Here is a 14,587-nt window from a genome sequence, read left to right as displayed (position 1 = left end):
CGCCCGTCTACGCGGGGCGACCCCAAACTAAACTTTCGGATTGGCCTGTGTCCAGCACTGATTTTTACAGCGTCTTGCAGCCCGGAGCACCCGCATAGAGTGCTCTGCGGCTAACTCTGTGCACGTGTGTGTGTTTTTTCTATGGCATCCAGGCAGAAGCCTGGTGAGCGCTGTGACGGTGACAACTAAGTCCTCTTTCTAAGATGATGTGCGCGCATGTGTGCAAGACAATCTCCGACGGCAGATAGCCTCTGGGACCGGCTCACACACAGCGTTTCACTCCTCCACAGAATTTATCTCCCAAAACGCCCGACGGGGCCCAAAAACAATTAAGGGCTCTGCCCTAGGGGAATTGTGACTAGCAGGTGCTCCCTCCACTACGATTCTTGCCATTTTGAGACCTTTGGTCTCTCATTTAATTGGAGTTGCTCCATATATTGACCTGCTGGAGTTGCCCCCCATTCTTTTTTTAACTCCTCCATATCCTCTTGCTACTTCAGCATGGCGTACCATGCCGAAGAGGACGAATACTACCAAGAAGGGTCTGAAGTGCCCTATGAACATCAGATGGCGGAGAGACTAGTAAAGGCCCCGGGTCACCACGTACATGACTCTGTTAATCAGGCTCTAACAAAAGCCCTAAAGCCCTTTACTCGGCCTCTGGTAAGGTTTGGACAAAGAGAATTGATGGGGAGACCCCCCTCTGAGACACTGACTAAGGAAAATCAGTCTTCTGATGTGGGCCTTGCCCCGAGAGTCTCAATATGGCCTACTTGACATTTTTGCACAGATGGCTACATCAATCCTCAAGGACCATGAGTATGGGCCTACAGCCTCTTTGGACTCTTCTGGCGCCTTCTTAGCCCCTTCCGTACCATGCACAGAACAGACCCACTCCTCTTCTCATTATTCAGACTCCAACCAAGCATTGAAGGAACCAAAAGAACCTACCAAGCGAAAACGCAAGACCCGTCATACTACAGAAAAAACTTTGACTCAGAAAACTTTGGCCCATATTTATAGTTTTTTAGCGCTGCACTTGCATAGTTTTGAGTGGCGCTTCGCTAGGGAGGAGACTAGACAAAAACAGCCACAACAGCAGAGAACTCTTCAGCATCGTCAAAGAGTTCTCCAACCCCAGCGCCAGCGCCAACGCCGTCACACCCTCACAGGATTTGTGCGAATCCCTCGCCACTTTCTTCCATCGCAAGATCAGCGACCTCCACGACAGCTTCGGACACCAGACCCAACCATACACCACTGAACCCGCTTCCCCGGACATCACCCTCAACAACTGGACCCACATCAACACGGAAGAAACCAAATCCATCATGAACTCTATCCACTCCGGCGCCCCTTCGGACCCCTGCCCGCACTTCATCTTTAACAAAGCCGACGACATCATCGCCCCGCACCTCCAGACCGTCATCAACTCTTCTTTTTCTTCTGCTACCTTCCCCGAATGCTGGAAGCACGCTGAAGTCAACGCCCTACTAAAGAAACCTACGGCTGACCCAAGCGACCTGAAAAACTTCCGCCCCATCTCTCCTCTACCTTTCCCAGCCAAGGTAATAGAAAAGACCGTCAACAAACAGCTGACCACCTTCCTGGAAGACAACAACCTGCTCGACCCTTCACAAACCGGATTCCGAACCAACCACAGCACGGAAACCGCCCTCATCTCAGTCACAGACGACATCAGAACCCTGATGGACAACGGTGAAACAGTCGCCCTCATTCTCCTCGACCTCTCGGCTGCCTTTGACACCGTCTGTCACCGCACCCTAATCACCCGCCTACGCTCCACCGGGATCCAAGGCCAGGCCCTGGACTGGATCGCCTCCTTCCTCGCTAACCGCTCCCAAAGAGTTTACCTCCCTCCGTTTCGCTCAGAACCCACCAAGATCATCTGCGGCGTACCTCAAGGCTCATCGCTCAGCCCGACACTCTTCAATGTCTACATGAGCCCCCTCGCCGACATCGTACGCAAGCACGACATCATCATCACCTCCTACGCCGACGACACCCAACTTGTACTCTCCCTCACCAAGGACCCCGCCAGCGCCAAGAACAACCTACAAGAGGGTATGAAGGACGTCGCAGATTGGATGAGGCTCAGCCGCCTAAAGCTGAACTCTGAAAAAACGGAAGTCCTCATCCTCGGCAACACCCCGTCCGCCTGGGACGACTCCTGGTGGCCCACGGCCCTCGGCACCGCACCGACCCCCGCAGACCATGCCCGCAACCTCGGCTTCATCTTGGACCCTCTTCTCACCATCACCAAGCAAGTCAACGCCGTGTCCTCCGCCTGCTTCCTCACTCTCCGCATGCTCCGCAAGATCTTCCGCTGGATCCCCGCCGACACCAGAAAAACCGTGACCCACGCCCTTGTCACGAGTCGCCTGGACTACGGCAACACCCTCTACGCCGGGACCACCGCCAAACTCCAAAACCGCCTGCAACGCATCCAAAACGCCTCGGCCCGCCTCATCCTCGACGTACCCCGCAACAGCCACATCTCCGCACACCTGAGACACCTGCATTGGCTCCCAGTCAGCAAAAGGATCACCTTCCGTCTTCTCACCCACGCACACAAAGCCCTCCACAACAAGGGACCGGAATACCTCAACAGACGCCTCAGCTTCTACGTCCCCACCCGCCCCCTCCGCTGGCCTCGCACTTGCTGCCGTCCCTCGCACCCGCCGCTCCACGGCGGGTGGGAGATCTTTCTCCTTCCTGGCGGCCAAGACCTGGAACTCCCTCCCCACCAGCCTCAGGACCACCCAGGACCACTCCGCTTTCCGGAGACTCCTAAAGACTTGGCTGTTCGAGCAGCGATAACCCCCCCTTTCCCCCCTAGCGCCTTGAGACCCGCACGGGTGAGTAGCGCGCTTTATAAATGTTAATGATTTGATTTGATTTGATTTGATGGCGCAAAGTTACAAAATACTATTGTATTTTGGAAGTTTGCGCTGCTTTTACGTAAAAAAATGACGCAAATGCAGCGCTAAAAAAGTATAAATGTGGGCCTTTATTCTTTGACCCAGAGAAAATAATACATCCAAGGTCTGCAGAATGGGTGCCATGTACAGAAGTGACACATTATGTGCAAGAGAGATTACGTAAGGGTTTTGATAAAGATGTATGTAATGCTCTATGCTTGGACTATCCTCACCCATCTCTGGTTGGCAAGGCGGCATATACCCCGGAATTGGACCCTAGCATGACTATGTTTCTAGAAAAGCTTGCCAAGGACCCAAAGATCAGGCATGGAGGGGTTGTCAGGACAAGCTTCTAGACATCTCAGACGCCATCACCAAGATCCTTGCGCTTGCGCCATTGGACCTGGAGGCCATTTTAGAATGGGCACAGTTGGCAATATGTCTGCTAGGGAATGCCAACTGTGCCATGTCCACAGAGCGAAGAAAATCATATTTAATGCGGATAGAACCTAAACTAGCCAAATTGGTCCCTTCAGAACTGGGGACACTGGTTAATGGTCTTTTATTTGAGGACAAATTTGTAAAGGGTTTAGGTAAATATGTTTCCACCTTCTCTGTTCTCGATAAGGTCCAGACATCTATGAAGAGGATGTTCAGTGGAGGCCTTTTTACCAGGGCCGATCGCTACCGAGACCGGGTGTCAGTTCGAGGCTTCTATCAGGCCTCCTCAGGATACCCACAGAGGGGTTAAGGCACCTACCAGAGTGTATCAGGGTTCTACCCCAACCGGAACAGGAGAGTTCGTGGTCGTGCCTACAAAGGCGGAGGTCGAGGTAGTTTCAACATCACAGATGCCAGAAAGTCAGGTGAGAATAATTACCTTTTCAGAGGTTATTCTGAGGGGGAGACTAAAATGGCATCTCGTAGCTTTGGAACACATTTCTCAAGATCCATGGATATTGCAAACAGTTCAAGGTTACAGACTGGACTTCTACTCCCCTCCAAAACAAGAGGTTTCTACCCTTCCACTCTTTTGTCCCAAACAGAGAGCAGTTTCATGGAAACCAAAATCGATTCGCTCCCGCGCAAACTGGTAATAATCGAGACAGTTCCCCACCCGAATAGGATTATCAGCACAATCTTTTTAGTGCAGAAAAAAAGCGGGGGTCTCGTCTGGTCTTAAACATAAAAACTTTCAACTCCAGGATAGTGTACCCCCATTTCAAAATGGAGGGTATACATCTGTTAAGAGATATTTTACAAGAAAAAGATTGGCCAGTCCGGTTAGATCTCAATGACGCCTATTTAACAGTGCCAACTTTCACTCCCCATCATTGTTTTCATCAATTTTGTTGGTGAACTCAATGGTATGAGTTCAAGGGCTTCCCCTTTGGACTGTCCTCAGCGCCTTGGTATTACACCAAACTACTGAGACCAGTTGTTCAATTCTATCAGGAAAGGGATGTATGCCTCATTATATATCTCAACGGCATCCTGAGTATGGCCCAAAGCAAAGAGCTGCTTCTATTGCATCTATCATAGACTGCCCAGATTATAGACTGTCCAGATTCTTCAGGATCTGGGTTTTCTGATAAACTCAGACAGGTCAGTCATGACCCCCTCTCAATGTATATAACTCTTAGGTTTTCAAGTGGATTTCATCCTAGATCGGTTGAAACTTCCACTAGTGAAACAAGCTTCGATCAAGAGAGAATTACGGAGAGCCCTTGCCTCTCCGACAGTATCATTGAGGACCCCTGCTCACTTGGTGGGACTTCTAGCCTCTTCCATCCAGGTGATTTTTCCCGGTCAGCTTCACTATAGGGCCCTTGAATGTCCGAAGATCATGCATCTTCGCAAGGCCAGAATGGAGATAGTTTGGTGGCTGGACCACATGGATGCATGGAATGGCAAAGCCATTTTTGCATCCTCTCCAGAGATACTGATAGAGTCGGACGACAGCCAACAGGGCTGGGGTGCTCGGTGCAGAATTATGGAGACGGGGTGGTGATCTCCATATCAATTGTTTGAAGCTTCTAGCAGGAGCTTTTGCAATTCACTCTTTCTCTCCCCACAAGGCAGTTGTTGCATACTGTTACTTATAGAGAACATTTCAGTGATGAGATAAATAAATTGCCTAGGCAGGACCAGATCACACGTTCAGGTAGAGACTGCCAAAGAGTTTTGGAACTTTTGCCTCCAACATCAGATATCGGTGATAGCGGAATACATTCCGGGACATTCCGATGTGGTAGCGGACTGGAACTCACGTTTTTTGAGGGATGGCACTGACTGGAAACTCAGTGTTTCACAATCTGGTGAGATGGTGGGGCGAGTGCTTGAAGGATCTTTTTGCCTCACGGCTCAATGCTCAGCTACCAGAGTTTTACAGTTGGAGGCCGGATCCCCTAACCATGGGGTCAGATGCTTTTCCTCAGGATTGGTCCCTGGGACTCCTTTACGCCTATCCCCCGTTTTCCATGATTCAGAGAGTACTCTCTCAGGTGAAGAGGAAATTGGTGGAGATCATTTTGGTGATCCCTCTCTGCAAAGCTCAGTCGTGGTTTCCAGTAGCGTTATCACTATCTTGTGCTCCTCCGGTTCTAATCCCATCCTTCACATCCCTGCTCCTGGACCCGTTTGATCTTCTTCATCCTCTGATATTACAGAGTCACTTGTCACTCATGGCAATGGGACTTTCCGGAGACGTTGGCAAGTGCCAGGAGTTTCAAGAAATGTAATGTTCTTCTTATCTCAGTCTTGGGCCCCTTCCATCCTTAAGCGCTATGAGGCTTCATGGAGACGATGGGTGAGTTGGTGCAATGAACGGAGCGTTGCTCCCATGAGGGCCTACACTAGTATGGTTGTCAATTTCCTTTCGGATTTGGCAACCCAGGGTTTAGCGTATAGGGCCATTAATAATTTTAGACCTGCTATTTCAGCAGGACATCCTCATCTAGAAGGCAAGCCAGTGGGTGAACATCCTCTGATTGGTAAGCTTTTGTGAGGCATCCGAATGGTCAGAACCCCTCAACCTAAGTATACGACTTTATGGATGTAGATATTGTTCTGCGTTTTCTGAGATTCTGGCCACTGATCTCTCTTGTAAACAATTTACAGTCAAACTTACTGTGCTTTTGTGCCACTTATCCAGTTGATGTCTGTCTGATGTACGCACTCTGGATTTAGCAGGTAGACTATTTACTCCCTCTGGAGTTTCTTTTACTATCTCTAGATGTACAAAGGCTCAAATAAGTGTATTTCATATCCAGCCTTTCCCCATAACCAGAAGTTATGTGTTGTAAAATGTTTGAAGACTGACGAGGATTGTACTCTGGAAATTTGTTGAGATGCACGGGGTATTGCTAGTATCCCTGCAAAGTTCGTTTGCACCTGTATCCTCAGCCAAATTGGCCAGATGGGTCAAATGGTTATTGGGGAGGCTGGCATAGATACTACCAGATTTGGAGCAGATTCAGTCCTCTGGCACTAGGGCATCCAAGTCCTTTGGGGCTGGCTGTCATTTAGAAGACATCATGGCAGCTGCATATTGGTCTTCTGACACTACTTTTAAGGTCTTTTATCATAAACGTATTGTTGATGTGGCATCTACAGTGGTGTATCAGCTTTGAACCAGCATAATCTGAAGCCCCCGTTCCTGACATATAATCAAACCTTTTCTAGCTATTGCGTCAAGAATTTTCAATTCTATTATGGACACGTAGGTGAGGATTATCCAACCCTTATCATTGTATTACTCCAGACGACGTTCTGGAACAGTTGTACATTTAGAATACATATTACAGTTCTATTTATATGCATAGTGTATTTAGAATGTACTGTATTTTGTACCCACCTGTGTAATTCATAATCAATACCAATTTATTAGGCTATCTCATTTATTCTTAGGATCGAACAATAAGGCAGTATGAATGATCTAGAGAGTTGCACAGAGCAAGGTGGACGTGCCAGTCCAGCTGGAGGCTGGAGTTCGTCGTTCATCATTGGGACTTTGGGAGAATCCAGTTTGTTGAGTTCAGGTTGGTATGTTTTTTTTATTTCAAAGAAAGAGGCAGGCATAAGGATGCAGAGACATTCATATGGAGAGCAGGCCTGGGACTGGGCATGATATGGACTACAAGTGGTATCGTGGAATGTAGTTTTTGTATGGTTTCAATTTTGATTGGCTGCTGTCATTTTCAGATAAAGAAAGAGAAAGCATAATCCTCGCCTCCATGCCCTTAATAGAATTGAAAATTCTTGATGCCATAGCTAGATTTTTTTTTATTGTGTGACACATCATGATATCCCCTTGAAGGCAGGGATACGTGTTTGCTTACATGATACAGCAGTGATATTTCCCCCAGTTGCTCCATGTAAGAAGACGCGTGGGTCTTCTGTGCTTGGACAGTGAAAAGTGGTTTAAATGAGCTGAGACACAGGAAGGGAAGACGGGAGCACGAGGCTGCTGGGACTCCCAAGTCTGTCTGTGATATTTCCCTGCATCACTGTGGGCAAGGCTGGGCCAGCTGGTCCCTGAACAGGGCCCACTTTACATCACAAAACCTAAAACGCTTTTGACCTGTGGTTGATCCCTCATGGCAGCGCATCCCACAAGAAGGCTACACTCTGTTAATCTAAAGTGAAAGACTCGACTCTCAGTGTCTCCTCCCCCCTTGCCACTTTTCCCTTCTGGAAATATTAAATGTTAAAACTCCTACACAAAGGGCAGAAGAAAGGCGCTGAGAATTTAAGATCTGTATATATAAAGTAGTTTCGAGCACAATCCCATCCAAGTAAAAAAATGGAAACTGTCAGAACTTCACAGTTAGTTCCATTAGCAGCATTACACAGACATTTAAATCGGAGGGCAAAAAAAGTGAAGGTCGATGTTAATGATAGAAACATCTGAGCGGAAGTTCCATGGATTTAGTTCCCGGTCCACATTGCTTGCACTAAGAGGTGAAGTTCTTCCTAAATGCAATGCAGCGCGAGCCAACACCCACACAAGAAGTCCATGGTGACTCACTGCCGTGCTAGTCTACAACAGTCTCTCACCCACGCACGATGACATGGACAGTCCCTCCGGTGGTCACGTCACCCGCCCGGATTTAGAACAAAGTAGCCACTTTTACAGTGCTGAACGTGGCTACCAGCATTTCAGCTCTTATAACTTTAAACAAACTTTTCTCTTCCAAACGTCCATGATTTCAGGATTAAAAGAAAGGGTCCACCGCCGCCCACTCTTTACTGCTTCAATTAATTGCAATCAGGGAAGATTTTTCTTCAGAGGCGTGTCAGCACAGCTGAATGATCATACTGTGTGAATTGTATTGGTGCACGTTTCATCACTTCCAAACCATGGATCTTTGCTTCAACCCTGCAAGGATTCAAATTTTACCTTCCGTTTGCACAAGGATCTCTTTAAAAATGTGGAAACGCAATACATTATATAATTGCAATGTACACGTGATGTACAGCTTACTCATACATTTAGCTAGCTGGTTACAAGCAGATATTTGCAGCAGCACCCACACGATTCACTAAACTATTAACCAGGATAGAAACTTATGACTTGGGGGTTGTACAAGGATACCATAAACAACCTTGAAGCCCACTGTGCTATATCACTGGTGTGGGTGCTATCACTTAGATAATCTGTATGATTGAAGCACCCCCCTCCCAAGGCAATGTGCCCCTAAAGACAAAATTCAAAACAGCATTTCAGAATACAGCCAATAACAAAGACGGAGTCAAAAAGTGAGAGCGAGTTCAGTAAATTAGGAAAACCATGACGGTTTAGTGAAATACTCATCAATCAGTTATAAGACATAGAAATCAATTGCCATAAAGGCTCTTATGCTTTTTAGAAAGATCAATTTTTGGGCAAAATTTGAAAAATAGGCTGAAAAAAGTCCAAAATGTGTTAAGTAATACACAACGACCCCTAAACATAACCCCGGTGAGGAAACATTCTGTTGCTAAAACACAACACTAATCTACAGAAAAGCAGACTGCATCTCTAATAGGCAAACAAAAGAACTGGCTATCCCCGAAATTAAGGGTCTTTTAAAGTAATGTTCACCATAGAAAGCAATAGAAGTCACACAGCATAATGTGAGCAAAAGTCGCAATACATTGTTGAATCCTAACACAGCATTATAAAACTTCATACAATACCACTATCCTGTCACCATCCCCTTAAATGAATAACAATTGTTTCCCTGATAACCTAATGTAATTGGAGATCATGTTTACATGGTTACATAAACAATGAAAAGAACAATATGTGAATGGCCTACAGTGTGTCAGCAGGAAGATACTTCAAAACTATCTAAAGCAGTGTTTCCCAAACTGTGCGTCACAAAGGGATTTTTGCTAGGTTGTGAAAGTCCAAGCAATAAATAAAGATGCCTTTAAACTCTGGTATTTAACTTTCCACATTTGCTGTACTTGGGAGACAGAAATCAAATGTCAGGCTATAGCTTCTGACAAATTGATGCTTATTTTTTTTAACATGGGGATTGATGTTTACAAACTCCTCTTATGTTGCAGTTAGAGAAAGAAAAGGAAAGTTAATTGTATGACAGTCATGCTGGGGTACAGACAGAGTGAACAGAAAGGCTGTAGGATGCCATTTATGTAACACAACAAAATGTAAATACCTGTAAATCAACTGTACACATTCAGCAGTTAGGAAATCAAAAATAAAGCACATTTTCTGTAATTCCCAAGTGTGATGGAGGCAACAAATATAATACAATCAAAACAAATCAAGACACTTGTTGATGCACAAATAAAAAATATTACTGGAGAGCCGACATCCATACATTATCATTTATGTGCAGTATATTTTTATCAGTAAAACTCTCATTATGAACACGGCGGTTGAGACCGCCATACCTGCGGTGGTGGAAACTACCACCACCAGCATGGCGGTCTCGACCGCCACATAATGAACACAGGGAGGACCGCCACAGGCGGCCCTCCACCACCGCCAGGCTACCGCCGACAGGCAGCCCGACGATGGCGGAATTCTTCATCCGACAGGGCAGAGCTGCAAGCAACGCTGCCCTCCGGATAAAGAACCCGTGTTCCGCCAGCCTTTCCCTGGCGGTTTCACCTGCCTGGAAAAGGCTGGCCGAAGGGGTGCTCTGGTGCCCCCCTGTGGGCCCCTGCACTGCCCATGCACTTGGCATGCTTGGCATGGGCAGTGCAGAGGCCCCTGTGCACAGCCCCATCGCACAGGTCCCTGTCCGATTTACGGGCAGTGATCTGCATGACAGGTGCTGCTGCACCCGCCGCACTGTGGCATTAACGACAGCTCCATGTGGAGCCATCGGCAATGTCCTGGCCCAGCATTCCCCTGGGCCGGCTGGCGGAAACACTGTTTCCACCCACCGGCCCAGTGGAATGTTTATTATATGGCCGGCGGGGTCTCAAAGGGGCTGGCGGTCTATGTTTAGACTACCAGCATGAACACGGCGGGGAATCCCGTCATGTTCATAATGAGCCCCTGTGTGTCTGTGCAAATTTAGTGGCCATTCCAATAGAAAATGTGCAGTCTGTAAATGAGAGTACGCTGCCACATGTGCTTTAGTTACTTAAAAAAATTGCCTACCATTGTGCCAGTTTGTAAATATGGTGCGGGTGGGGGACTATTCTGCGCACATGTACGAATGCCTAAAACAATGTCGCAAAATGCGATTTCCTACGCTGTAGGAATCACATTTAAGAAATCACGAAATAGGGAATCGCTATTAGTGATTCCCTATTTGTGAATCGCCACCCCATGTACCAAGAAATCGCTGTTTGCGACTAGTGAAATTTGGCCTGTTAAGAAATGAAATTACTTTTTCCCAGGCACAGGTGGTAACCATGTGCAAACTATAAAAGAGCCACAAAATGCCTCTGGCTCTTTCACAGTGGCAGCATTATACATCCTAGCGAGGCAGATTAAGATTTAGGCTCAGAGGTTCAGGAGGAGTAGGAGACAAGGGAGGATATTTAGGCTGAGGGTCACCCTCTTTAACCTGATAGACGGGTAGATAATAGACAAGTACAGATTGTCTAGCCAGGGCATACTTGACTGGATAGCTGACACACAGCACCAGCCTACAGGCCCCTACACTGTAGAGCAACCCCATACCACCCCATGTGCAGGTATTGTGTTGCATCCATCTCTTTGTGTCTGGAAGCAATCAGTCAGTCATAACAGTGGTAGGGAAGTGTCACAGAGTGCATTATCAAGGTTCCTCCACAAGTTCCTGGATGTAATGGTTGCTAATCTGAACCAATCCATCTATTTTCCAAATACCCTCAAACATTGCAGCAGGCAAAACTCAATTCCTATAGGGTGACACAGTTCCCCAATGTCACTGGCTGTGTGGATGGCATACATATTGCCATATGACCCCATTCAACATCAGGGACTGGAAGAGCACACACTCCATGAATGGGCAGGTGGTATGTGATGCCTCCTGTGTCATCACTGACCTTGTGGCTAGGTACCCAGGGACACATTCGTCATTCATGTTTCGGCACAGTGGATTACACAACTGACTGGCACAGGGGGAATTTGGAGATGGGTTCCTGCTAGGTAATTTTATCTACAAATCACTGCGTGCACTGGCCAGAGGTGAATGTGTGAACTGGCCTAATGGTTTTCCCAATTATGCTCCAAAGGTGACAGTGCATATGCTTTCTGCCCATGGATCTTCACACCTTATCTGCTCCCCTGGCCCCCAAGTGAGAGACGGTGCAATAGGGCACACAAGTCAACATGCTCAGTCATTGAGCGATCATTCGGCATACACAAATCTCGCTTCAGTATCATCCACAAGACTGGGGGAGCACTTCTCTAAAGGCCACACACATGTTGCAAGATAATAACGACCTATGCCATACTGCACAACATTGTGATGAGGAGGGGACTACCCAATGTCATTGTTGAACCAGGATGGCACCCATGCGGCCTAGGGACGGGCAAGATGCACAGAAACCACAAACAGCAATTTCTGAAGTAAGACATTACATGACATGGTAGTAAAGAAATATCTCATACAGGCGTTAGTGCTTGGTTGTCAACTCTGTGACCACCTTTTATTCACATGGATCAGACAAAAAAAAAAAAAAACATGTATAAGTATATGTGGTACATATGTTCCAAACAGAGTGAAACTACCAACTGTCAGATGGGTTCACTTTTTCTGTCCCCTTGCTGTACTTCGTTTCCCAGATTTATTTGCCCTGGTCCTCAGGGTGCAGGTGGCGGGTACGTAGAGTGAGGCAGGCCTCTTGAGCAGAAACACCACTCATGCTTGATCCTTCCTCGCTCTCAGGTGGGGGTGGAATAGAGGGGCAGGCACAGGTTGGGTGTCTGGATGTTGTTCCCTGCACCAGGCACCGTACAACATCCTGGCAGCAGTGGGACATCTCAGTTTGGGTGTTGACAGGACGCCTTTCCGGGCTTTGGATGGCATTGGCTAGGTGGTTTATTGCTCTGGAGAATGTGTCAATGCACCCAATGTACTGTCTATGCTACAAACACAATAGTCTGTGCTCCCACTCCAGTGCTGTATGCCAGCGCTCCTGGCCCTTCTCCACTGCCTTAGTCAGTATCCATTTCTTCAGTCCACCATAAATGCCTGGTGTTGCTGCGACTCCTGAAATGGGCACAGTGGGCATGATGACAGGCCTGAACTCAGTTGTGATGTGCTTCCTTGTGGAGGACTGGTCACCATCATTGACTGGAAAGGTGGGCAGTAGTGAGGTCCTGGCTATTCTGCCTCTTGGGTTTTAGGACCATGGTATAGGTGATGGTGCTGGGTCCAGCTCGACATCACTCCCAGAAGCAGGTTCAGTGACATTTAGGCGGGGATCTGTGGGACATATATGCACACATTACTTGTAAACAAACGTATTTGCTTTGGGCACAATAATTTGGCTGATAAGTAGATGTGGTCATTAGCATACATTGCAGCATGCTGGTGGAGTGCACAACGACTCCCATGATGCATTGGCTGGATGGGTCAGACACCTTAATGGAGTAGTTTAGACTGTGATGTGTGTGCTGTATGGAACATGAAGGTATGTTACTTACCTTGGCTGGTGTCTTCTTGGAGGGAGGTGTTGATGTCTCCAAAACCAGTGACACACACTGGTTCCAGAGTCCCCTGAATAAGACGCTCCATGACAGTCAGAGGGGGTTGTATGGAGGGTCATCTTCCTGTCCCACGCCTCTCAGCCATCCTGCTGGCCAGCTTTTCCTTGGTCATGGAGCACAAGTCGTACCATCTCTTCCTCAGCTCTGGTATGGTCCTCTGGATGACCCTCAAGGAGTTCAGTTTCTCCTGTATCTACAGCCGGATTGTGTTTTTTTCTGGGCCCCAGGAACAGAAAAGGAGGCCTTGCCAAAAAGCTGGTCTATTTTGGAGATACATTCCTCAATGAGGACCTCAAACTCCCTCTCTGAAAACTTGATGTTTCTTTTACAGGTGCCTCCAGCTTCCCAGCTGTCCTCTGCAGCCATGGTGTGCTGTGCTTTCCCCTCACTGTGCTTGCAGCAGTGTGTCTGGGCGACTCCCTGCTTCCTGCAGTGTGTCAGAATTCTGGGGAGTGGCCACGCCCTGCAAGTCACTTTCACATGGGCTTTTAGGTGCTTTTTAGGCTTAATTTCTTAAATTAGGATATCTGTTTAAGAATTTGCAATTTTTCAGTTCCATCCTATTTGTGTAAAAATCGCCAATAGGAAATCGCTAGCTACATACATGGGCAATTGCGACTCGCAAATAGCGTTTTCTATGGAGTCGCTATTTGTGAGTCCCAAATTTAGGATTTTGTACATCTGGGAACAAGTGAAAACATGATTCTATGTCTGCCATTGCAGTCTTGTAACTGCTAACTCGACATGGCAAAATATCCTATTGATACAGCACATTCCTACCCATTTGTTTTGACATAGGGTGATGGAGCACAAAAGCTTTCAGCGCTGCCTTGTGCTAAAACTTAGTAAATGAGGCCCTAAGTGCCAACTTCCATTTAGGAATACTGAATATAGTACTTCAAGGTGTCAAGTTAGTTGTTACCTCAAACTGGATTTGTTGCTGAAGTTGGAATTAAAGTAACATTTAATTCAAAGATGACTATAAAATGCACTACTTTTTTGCCCCAGAGATCTAATAGCTGTTTGTGATCAACTACAGTAGAAGTCACATGAGATACCACACTGCACTCCTGCCAAAACATCTGAAGCACTCTCAAGAACAGCTGACAAAAGTATGTCTTCCTTCAGCAGAATGGCCAGAGGGCTGTGGCCACAGACAGTCTAGCATCAAATGGGCTACCACCTCTGATAGGCAAATGTGAATCACACTGCAGCCCGTCATTCCCTTTCTTTAGGTAGACAAGGTGACATCTCTTCCCGAGGGGGAAAATTGGTTGAGGAACTTTTTTCCAGGGGATGGGGTGGCTAATTATATTGAACACACCTCATGGAAGTGCCCATGGCTCTGTCCCAGGGAAGAAGGGTCCCAACATCTTGGATTTCATCAGAGAAATGTGCTGTGGGATTGCTTTGTGCCAAACCCACAGGAAATTATGCAAAAGTGGGTACAGTTGTCCCATGAAAATTGTAACCCGACTGG

Source organism: Pleurodeles waltl, chromosome 3_1 (genome assembly GCF_031143425.1).
Source record: "Pleurodeles waltl isolate 20211129_DDA chromosome 3_1, aPleWal1.hap1.20221129, whole genome shotgun sequence".
In the NCBI taxonomy this organism is placed as follows: domain Eukaryota; kingdom Metazoa; phylum Chordata; class Amphibia; order Caudata; family Salamandridae; genus Pleurodeles; species Pleurodeles waltl.
The sequence above is the reverse complement of the archived record's forward strand: the minus strand, read 5'-3'. Positions refer to the sequence as shown.